Below are 9,708 nucleotides of genomic sequence, written 5' to 3'. Positions count from 1 at the left end.
GGGCAAATAAAATAAAATCAAATTGTATTAGTCACATACACATGGTTAGCAGATGTTAATGTGAGTGTAGCGAAATGCTTGTGAAGACAGGAAAGACAGGGCAGGCAGGCAGGGAGGAGCCTGTCCCTTCACACTTCATGTGGTTACAGACCAAAGCAGGTCCAACAACTATTTTTTGTGAAGTTTAGAAATACAATCAGTTGAGTCTGAGAAATGATAATGATCTAGCAGAGGACTGGTTTTGTTTGTATACACAGACAACCACACACACACACACACACACACACACACACACACACACACACACACACACACACACACACACACTCAATAACTCCATGAGAGGATAATTCTGTCCCCTTGTTGCTTTAGTCATTGAAGTTAACCAGAGAAGGAGGATGTCATATTACATACACTGTTTCATGGTTCCCAGGCCCATCATTCAGGACCTAAATACATCGCTCATATTACGAGGGTGTGCTGTGATTTGTTTCGTCAACACAATGTGGAGCTGGGATTTTCCTGTAAATGTTGTACGATGCTAATGATAGTCACTGTGGACACAAAGCCTTAATGTACAAGTACCAGGAAGTAGGTGAATAAACCACACCTGAGCTGCGTTTCAAACTCATAAAAGAGCACATCCACATCCACTTATCCTCGCCTTATGCCCTTGGGCGAATCACCCTCGGCTATATTTGTCATCGATAGCAATTAATTTATTTTTTATTTTTACCTTTTTTTAACTAGGCAAGTCAGTTAAGAACAAATTCTTATTTTCAATGACGGCCTAGGAACAGTGGGTTAACTGGTCTAGGAACAGTGGGTTAACTGGTCTAGGAACAGTGGGTTAACTGGTCTAGGAACAGTGGGTTAACTGGTCTAGGAACAGTGGGTTAACTGTCTATGAACAGTGGGTAAGGAACAGTGGGTTAACTGTCTAGGAACAGTGGGTTAACTGGTCTAGGAACAGTGGGTTAACTGGTCTAGGAACAGTGGGTTAACTGGCCTAGGAACAGTGGGTTAACTGGTCTAGGAACAGTGGGTTAACTGGTCTAGGAACAGTGGGTTAACTGGTCTAGGAACAGTGGGTTAACTGGTCTAGGAACAGTGGGTTAACTGGTCTAGGAACAGTGGGTTAACTGGTCTAGGAACAGTGGGTTAACTGGTCTAGGAACAGTGGGTTAACTGGTCTAGGAACAGTGGGTTAACTGGTCTAGAACAGTGGGTTAACTGGTCTAGGAACAGTGGGTTAACTGGGTGGGTTAACTGGTCTAGGAACAGTGGGTTAACTGGTCTAGGAACAGTGGGTTAACTGGTCTAGGAACAGTGGGTTAACTGGTCTAGGAACAGTGGGTTAACTGGTCTAGGAACAGTGGGTTAACTGGCCTAGGGGTTAACTGGTCTAGTGGGTTAACTGGTCTAGGAACAGTGGGTTAACTGGTCTAGGAACAGTGGGTTAACTGGTCTAGGAACAGTGGGTTAACTGGTCTAGGAACAGTGGGTTAACTGGTCTAGGAACAGTGGGTTAACTGGTCTAGGAACAGTAGGTTAACTGGTCTAGGAACAGTGGGTTAACTGGTCTAGGAACAGTGGGTTAACTGGTCTAGGAACAGTGGGTTAACTGGTCTAGGAACAGTGGGTTAACTGGCCTAGGAACAGTGGGTTAACTGGTCTAGGAACAGTGGGTTAACTGGTCTAGGAACAGTGGGTTAACTGGTCTAGGAACAGTGGGTTAACTGGTCTAGGAACAGTGGGTTAACTGGTCTAGGAACAGTGGGTTAGGGAACAGTGGGTTAACTGGTCTAGGAACAGTGGGTTAACTGGTCTAGGAACAGTGGGTTAACTGGTCTAGGAACAGTGGGTTAACTGGTCTAGGAACAGTGGGTTAACTGGTCTAGGAACAGTGGGTTAACTGGTCTAGGAACAGTGGGTTAACTGGGTTAACTGGTCTAGGAACAGTGGGTTAACTGGTCTAGGAACAGTGGGTTAACTGGTCTAGGAACAGTGGGTTAACTGGTCTAGGAACAGTGGGTTAACTGGTCTAGGAACAGTGGGTTAACTGGTCTAGGGGTTAACAGGAACAGTGGGTTAACTGGTCTAGGAACAGTGGGTTAACTGGTCTAGGAACAGTGGGTTAACTGGTCTAGGAACAGTGGGTTAACTGGTCTAGGAACAGTGGGTTAACTGGTCTAGGAACAGTGGGTTAACTGGTCTAGGAACAGTGGGTTAACTGGTCTAGGAACAGTGGGTTAACTGGTCTAGGAACAGTGGGTTAACTGGTCTAGGAACAGTGGGTTAACTGGTCTAGGAACAGTGGGTTAACTGGTCTAGGAACAGTGGGTTAACTGGTCTAGGAACAGTGGGTTAACTGGTCTAGGAACAGTGGGTTAACTGGTCTAGGAACAGTGGGTTAACTGGTCTAGGAACAGTGGGTTAACTGGTTAAACTGGGTTAACTGGTCTAGGAACAGTGGGGTTAACTGGGTTAACTGAACAGTGGGTTAACTGGTCTAGGAACAGTAGGTTAACAGTGGGTTAACTTGGAACAGTTAAACTGGTCTAGGAACAGTGGGTTAACTGGTCTAGGAACAGTGGGTTGGTCTAGGAACAGTGGTTAACTGGCCTAGGAACAGTGGGTTAACTGGCCTAGGAACAGTGGGTTAACTGGTCTAGGAACAGTGGGTTAACTGGTCTAGGAACAGTGGGTTAACTGGTCTAGGAACAGTGGGTTAACTGGTCTAGGAACAGTGGGTTAACTGGTCTAGGAACAGTGGGTTAACTGGTGGGTTAACTAGGAACAGTGGGTTAACTGGTCTAGGAACAGTGGGTTAACTGGTCTAGGAACAGTGGTTAACTGGTCTAGGAACAGTGGAACAGTGGGTTAACTGGTCTAGGAACAGTGGTTAACTGGCCTAGGAACAGTGGGTTAACTGGTCTAGGAACAGTGGAACAGTGGGTTAACTGGTCTAGGAACAGTGGTTAACTGCCTTGTTCAGGGGCAGTTAAATGATTAGCCAAGCAAGGGAAGTTTGCAATGTAAGCTCCTCAGCCTTCGTTTTTTTAGTCTTGTGTGCGAGTGTACAATTATGTTCACTCCTGGGGGCCTGAAACGCCCCATAATTCAATTCGCGATGATTGTACATCAGCTAAGAAAAGTTAACCAAAACTTAAAACCTCAACGTCAATATGGAGTCAACATACAAATGTAAGTAAGAGGCTGAAAATACAAATCGTCGCGGGACGAACGAGTGACGAATTTCCGGGCAAAGGCGGTCCATTTATAATTCACTCCTTCCTTACCCCCTCGCCCCTCACCCCCTCACCCCTCGCCCCTTGCCCTGCAAGTGTAAACTCGTCTGACGTCACGGAACGTCATCAGAAGTGTCCACTTAATTTGAGGGCTGAGGGGATAGTGTGTGTCTGTTAAGTGTTTGGAATGCAGCCCAAAGGTAAGTGTTTGGAATGCAGCCCAAAGGTCTGTACAGTACCAGGAAGTAGGTGAATAAACCTCACCAAAGGACTGTACCAGGAAGTAGATGAATAAACCACACCAAAGGACTGTACCAGGAAGTGTAGGTGAATAAACCACACCAAAGGACTGTACCAGGAAGTAGGTGAATAAACCACACCAAAGGACTGTACCAGGAAGTAGGTGAATAAACCACCAAAGGACTGTACCAAAGGACTGACCAGGAAGTAGATGAATAAACCACACCAAAGGACTGTACCAGGAAGTAGATGATTAAACCTCACCAAAGGACTGTACCAGGAAGTAGATGAATAAACCTCACCAAAGGACTGACCAGGAAGTAGGTGAATAAACCACACCAAAGGACTGACCAGGAAGTAGGTGAATAAACCACACCAAAGGACTGTACCAGGAAGTAGATGAATAAACCACACCAAAGGACTGACCAGGAAGTAGATGAATAAACCACACCAAAGGACTGACCAGGAAGTAGGTGAATAAACCTCACCAAAGGACTGACCAGGAAGTAGATGAATAAACCACACCAAAGGACTGACCAGGAAGTAGATGAATAAACCACACCAAAGGACTGTACCAGGAAGTAGATGAATAAACCACACCAAAGGACTGACCAGGAAGTAGATGAATAAACCACACCAAAGGGGAAATACAGGAAGAGTCACTGATACACTGAGATGAGAAAGTTATTATACTGTACATTACAATGATATAACAGCCCTCAAAAGATATATAATGTTTAGGTGACATTGTGACCCCATATAAGCCAAACTAGCATCATGTCCAGGGGTGTTCTGGTACATCAAGCTGTCTCACTACAGAAACAGGAGATAGACTAGTGTCCTGTCCAGGGGTGTTCTGGTACATCAAGCTGTCTCACTACAGAAACAGGAGATAGACTAGTGTCCTGTCCAGGGGGTGTACTGGTACATCAAGCTGTCTCACGACAGAAACAGGAGATAGACTAGTGTCCTGTCCAGGGGGTGTACTGTACATCAAGCTGTCTCACTACAGAAACAGGAGATAGACTAGTGTCCTGTCCAGGGGGTGTACTGGTACATCAAGCTGTCTCACTACAGAAACAGGAGATAGACTAGTGTCCTGTCCAGGGGGTGTACTGGTACATCAAGCTGTCTCACTACAGAAACAGGAGATAGACTAGTGTCCTGTCCAGGGGGTGTACTGGTACATCAAGCTGTCTCACTACAGAAACAGGAGATAGACTAGTGTCCTGTCCAGGGGGTGTACTGGTACATCAAGCTGTCTCACTACAGAAACAGGAGATAGACTAGTGTCCTGTCCAGGGGGTGTACTGTACGTCAAGCTGTCTCACTACAGAAACAGGAGATAGACTAGTGTCCTGTCCAGGGGGTGTACTGTACATCAAGCTGCCTTACGATACACTCTTAGGAAAAAAGATGCTATGCAGGACCTAAAAGGGTCCTACGGCTATCCCCATAGGAGAACCCTTTGAAGAACCCGTTTTGGTTCCAGGTAGAACCATTTGGGTTCCATGTAGAACCCTTTCTACAGAGGGTTCTACCTGGAACCAAAAGGGGTGCTGCTATGGGAACAGTCAAAGAACCCTTTTGGAACCCATTTTTTAAGAGGGCCATGTATTTATTTAACTAGGCAAGTCAGTTAAGAACAAATTCTTATTTTCAATGACGGCCTAGGAACAGTGGGTTCAGTTAGAGAGAGACAGACAGAGAGAGACAGAGAGAGAGAGACAGAGAGAGAGACAGAGAGAGAGACAGAGAGAGAGACAGTTAACCCACTGTTCCTAGGCCGTCATTGAAAATAGGAATTTCTTAACTGACTTGCCTAGTTAAATAAATAAACTGCCTTCTTAAAAATGTGGAACCCAAATGGTTCTTCCTTCCGAGTTTACACTTGCCTTGTTCAGGAGCAGGATAACAGATTTTTTACCTTGTCAGCTCAGGGCTGGCCTTGGGCTGTTCTGGCTTGGACAAGGCTATTCACTATTTACTTACTACACAAGTCTAAATGAGTTGTCTGCATGGGTTATGCATGGTTGTCAGTAATGTTGCATAATCTCATTCATGGCAGCATTCATTGTTCTAAACAGGAGTCATTTGTTTATTTGAGCATGTGCAGTGTAATTTACCTTCATAGGCAATAGATACACATTCCTAAACCCATGTCAGCAAAAGTGGGTGTGAGTGAAGTCATGTGGCTTGGCTGTAAACACTTAGTGACAAAAACTTCCAAAATGAACACATTGAATTTATCAGAACTGAAGGTACCATTGCAGCAGGTGTGTATGAGAAAGGAGAGAGAGAGACAAAGAGAGAGACAGAGACAGAGGAATGAATGAAGAGTAAAACTCCCTCCTCAGTTGACAGCTTCCTGTCTGCCTGGTATCTTTTGTCATTTTAAAGAAACAGAGAGAGAGAGAGAGAGACAGAGAGAGAGTGTGAGAGAGAGAGAGAGAGAGAGAGAGAGACAGAGACAGAGACAGAGAGAGAGAGAGAGAGAGAGAGAGAGAGAGAGAGAGAGAGAGAGAGAGAGAGAGACAGAGAGAGAGAGACAGAGAGACAGAGAGAGAGACAGAGAGACAGAGAGAGAGAGACAGAGAGAGAGAGACAGAGAGAGAGTGACAGAGAGAGAGAGACAGAGAGAGAGAGAGACAGAGAGAGAGACAGAGAGAGAGAGACAGAGAGAGAGAGACAGAGAGAGAGAGACAGAGAGAGAGACATGAATGAACAGGAAACCCCATCCCTCATACTGTAGTATGTAGGTAACCAGCCAGCATGCTGACGGGGAGTTAAACCTGTGTCTGATCCATCTTTCTCCTCAGATACAATCTCTTCAGTTGGGCCCATCACTCATTGTATCAAAGGCAGCTCAATACCTGCAACATAACTGATACCTACTGATAGGTATTGCTATATCCTGTCATTGCATTGCATTCAATTCATTGCACTTACCACTCTTATTGCTATACTAGAGCATAATAACTATGAGTATTGGCAAGTAGAGCTGACAGTCAAGTCTAGAGTTTGCATGCTGCTTCCTGGGGTCCTACTGTACTGCAGTTGCTGACAGGCTGGCTAAGCAGGTGCCTGAAGATAAAGCTGAAGCTGAATTTCCATTGGACTTTGTGTACAATTGGACAATAAAGGAATCTTAACAGGGGTCCTTGTACTTTTTTATTCCCCCCCCCACATCAAATGTTTATTATTTTAATTGATAGGATTCATAAAACACGTGTGCCCCCACCAACACCACCCACCAAGAACATCTGATAGCATATGTTGCATCTAATATAAATAAATATATATTAAATAGTACATCTATTGAACAATACATCACAATACAGACATCAGAAATAGTTACATATGATTCATGGATGTATAGGTCAGTTGGATAAATGCTCCAGAGTGGACAACTTGGCCCTGTGGATCCTGGCCGTGGAGAGTGGACACCCTGGCTCCTGTGGATCCTGGCCGTGGAGAGTGGACACCCTGGCTCCTGTGGATCCTGGCCGTGGAGAGTGGACACCCTGGCTCCTGTGGATCCGGGCCGTGGAGAGTGGACACCCTGGCTCCTGTGGATCCTGGCCGTGGAGAGTGGACACCCTGGTCCTGTGGATCCTGGCCGTGGAGAGTGGACACCCTGGTCCTGTGGATCCTGGCCGTGGAGAGTGGACACCCTGGTCCTGTGGATCCTGGCCGTGGAGAGTGGACACCCTGGCTCCTGTGGATCCCGGCCATGGAGAGTGGACACCCTGGCTCCTGTGGATCCTGGCCGTGGAGAGTGGACACCCTGGCTCCTGTGGATCCTGGCCGTGGAGAGTGGACACCCTGGCTCCTGTGGATCCTGGCCGTGGAGAGTGGACACCCTGGCTCCTGTGGATCCGGGCCGTGGAGAGTGGACACCCTGGCTCCTGTGGATCCCGGCCGTGGACAGTTCCATAAGGACACCCTGGTCCTGTGGATCCGGCCGTGGAGAGTGGACACCCTGGCTCCTGTGGATCCGGGCCGTGGAGAGTGGACACCCTGGCTCCTGTGGATCCCGGCCGTGGACAGTTCCATAAGGACACCTTCCTTAAATGTGAGCAGCCATTTTGCTGCATTGGAATCCACCATGTTATTTGTAGTTGTCTCCATTGGCGATCTGACAAGTTATCACACTCTCTTATCCAGATGCACTTCCAGTAGCGAGTCACTACATTTTTTGTACTTTTTCATACAAAGAAGCATCACTATTGGATCTAATGGCAACATTTTGGTCCAATAAGCACAGAGATTATAATGTCTTTCCCCTAGAACTCAACAACCCCCCTGGGGCATTTCCCAGCACATGCTGAAAACATTCACGGATTTCACAACACACTGCGTGCCCTTGGTCCCCTACTCCACCAGTACCACATATTTACAATACAAAATCCATGTGGACGTGTGTGTATAGTGCATATGTTATTGTGTGTGTGTGTATAGTGCATATGTTATTGTGTGTGTGTGCGTGTGTATGCACAGTCCCCGTTGTTCCATAAGGTGTATATGTATCTGTTTTTAAATCTGATTCTACTGCTTGCATCAGTTACCTGATGTGGAATAGAGTTCCATGTAGTCATGGCTCTATGTAGTACTGTGCACCTCCCGTAGTCTGTTCTGGACTTGGGGACTGTGAAGAGACCTCTGGTGGCATGTCTCGTGGGGTATGAATGGGTGTCCGAGCTGTGCGACAGTAGTTGAAACAGACAGCTCTGGGCATTCAACATGTCAATACCTCTCATAAATACAAGTAGTGATGAAGTACATCTCTCCTTCCCTTTGAGCTGGAAGATAACATGCATGTTATTAATGTTAACTGTGTACATCCAAGGGTCAGACGTGCTGTAGGACCTGCCTTGTTGATGGTGTTGTTAAGAAGGCAGAGTAGGGCCTCATCATGGACATACTCCCCCCCATCTTAGCTTCTGTTGTATCAACATGCTTTGACCATGGCATTTTACAATCCAGGGTTACTCTAAGCAGTTTAGTCACCTCAACTTTAGTTGAGGTTTATGGTTTAGTGAATTATTTGTCCCAAATACAACTGTTTTAGTTTTAGAAATATTTAGGATGAACTTATTCCTTTGCCACCCACTTTGAAACTAACTGCAACTCTTTGTTAAGTGCTGCAGTCATTTCAGTCGCTGTGGTAGCTGACGTGTATAGTGTTGAGTCATCCGCACACACAGACACACTGGACTTAATCAAAGCTAGTGGCATGTTGTTTGTCAAGATTGAAAAAAAGTGAGGGCCTAGACAGCTGCCCTGGGGAATTCCTGATTCTAACTGGATTATGTTGGGGGCTTTCATTAAAGAACACCCTCTGTGTTCTGTTAGATAATAATGTTAGTTTGGTAACTCTTTATCCACATTATAGCAGGGGTGTAAAGCCATAACACATACATTTTCCAGCATCAGATTATGTTCGATAATGTCAAAAGCCACACTGAAGTCTAACAAAACAGCCCCCACAATCTTGTCAATCATCAATTTCTCTCAGCCAATCATCAGTCATTTGTGTAAGTGCTATGCTTGTTGAACGTACTTCTCTATAAGCGCTGAAAGTGTTTGACCAGATAACATTGTATCTGGTCAAACACCATTTTTCCAAAAGTTTACTAACGGTTGGTAACAGGCTGATTGGTCGGCTATTTGAGCCAGTAAAAGGGTTTTACTACTATTAGGGAGCGGAATAACTTTAGCTTCCCTCAAGGCCTGAGGGCAACACACTTTCTAGTAGGCTTAAATTTAAAATATGGAAAATAGGAGTAGTATCATCTGACACATCTGACATATCGTCAGACACGGGTGGCTTGTCATTGTTGATAGAAAACAATATTTTTTCACCTCTTCCTCACTCACTTTGTCGTAATTCACAAATACAATGCTTGTCTTACATAATTTTTCGGTTAAACTTGGATGTGTAGTGTCAGCGTTTGTTGCTGGCATGTCATGCCTAAATTTGCTTATTTTGCCAATGAAAAAATCCTTAAAGCAAAATCAGTCAGTTTTGTGATGAATGAGCCACTTGATTCATGATGGAGCTGAATTTTTATTTTTCCCAAAATGTTATTGAAGGTGCTCCAAAGCTTTTACTATATTTTTTAATGTCATTTACCTTTATTTCATAGTGTTGTTTCTTCTTCTTTTAATTCAGTTTAGTCACATGATTTCTCAATTTTCAATATGTTTGCTAATA

This window comes from Oncorhynchus tshawytscha, linkage group LG16 (genome assembly GCF_018296145.1).
Source record: "Oncorhynchus tshawytscha isolate Ot180627B linkage group LG16, Otsh_v2.0, whole genome shotgun sequence".
NCBI lineage: Eukaryota > Metazoa > Chordata > Actinopteri > Salmoniformes > Salmonidae > Oncorhynchus > Oncorhynchus tshawytscha.
This window is presented reverse-complemented; position numbering follows the sequence as displayed.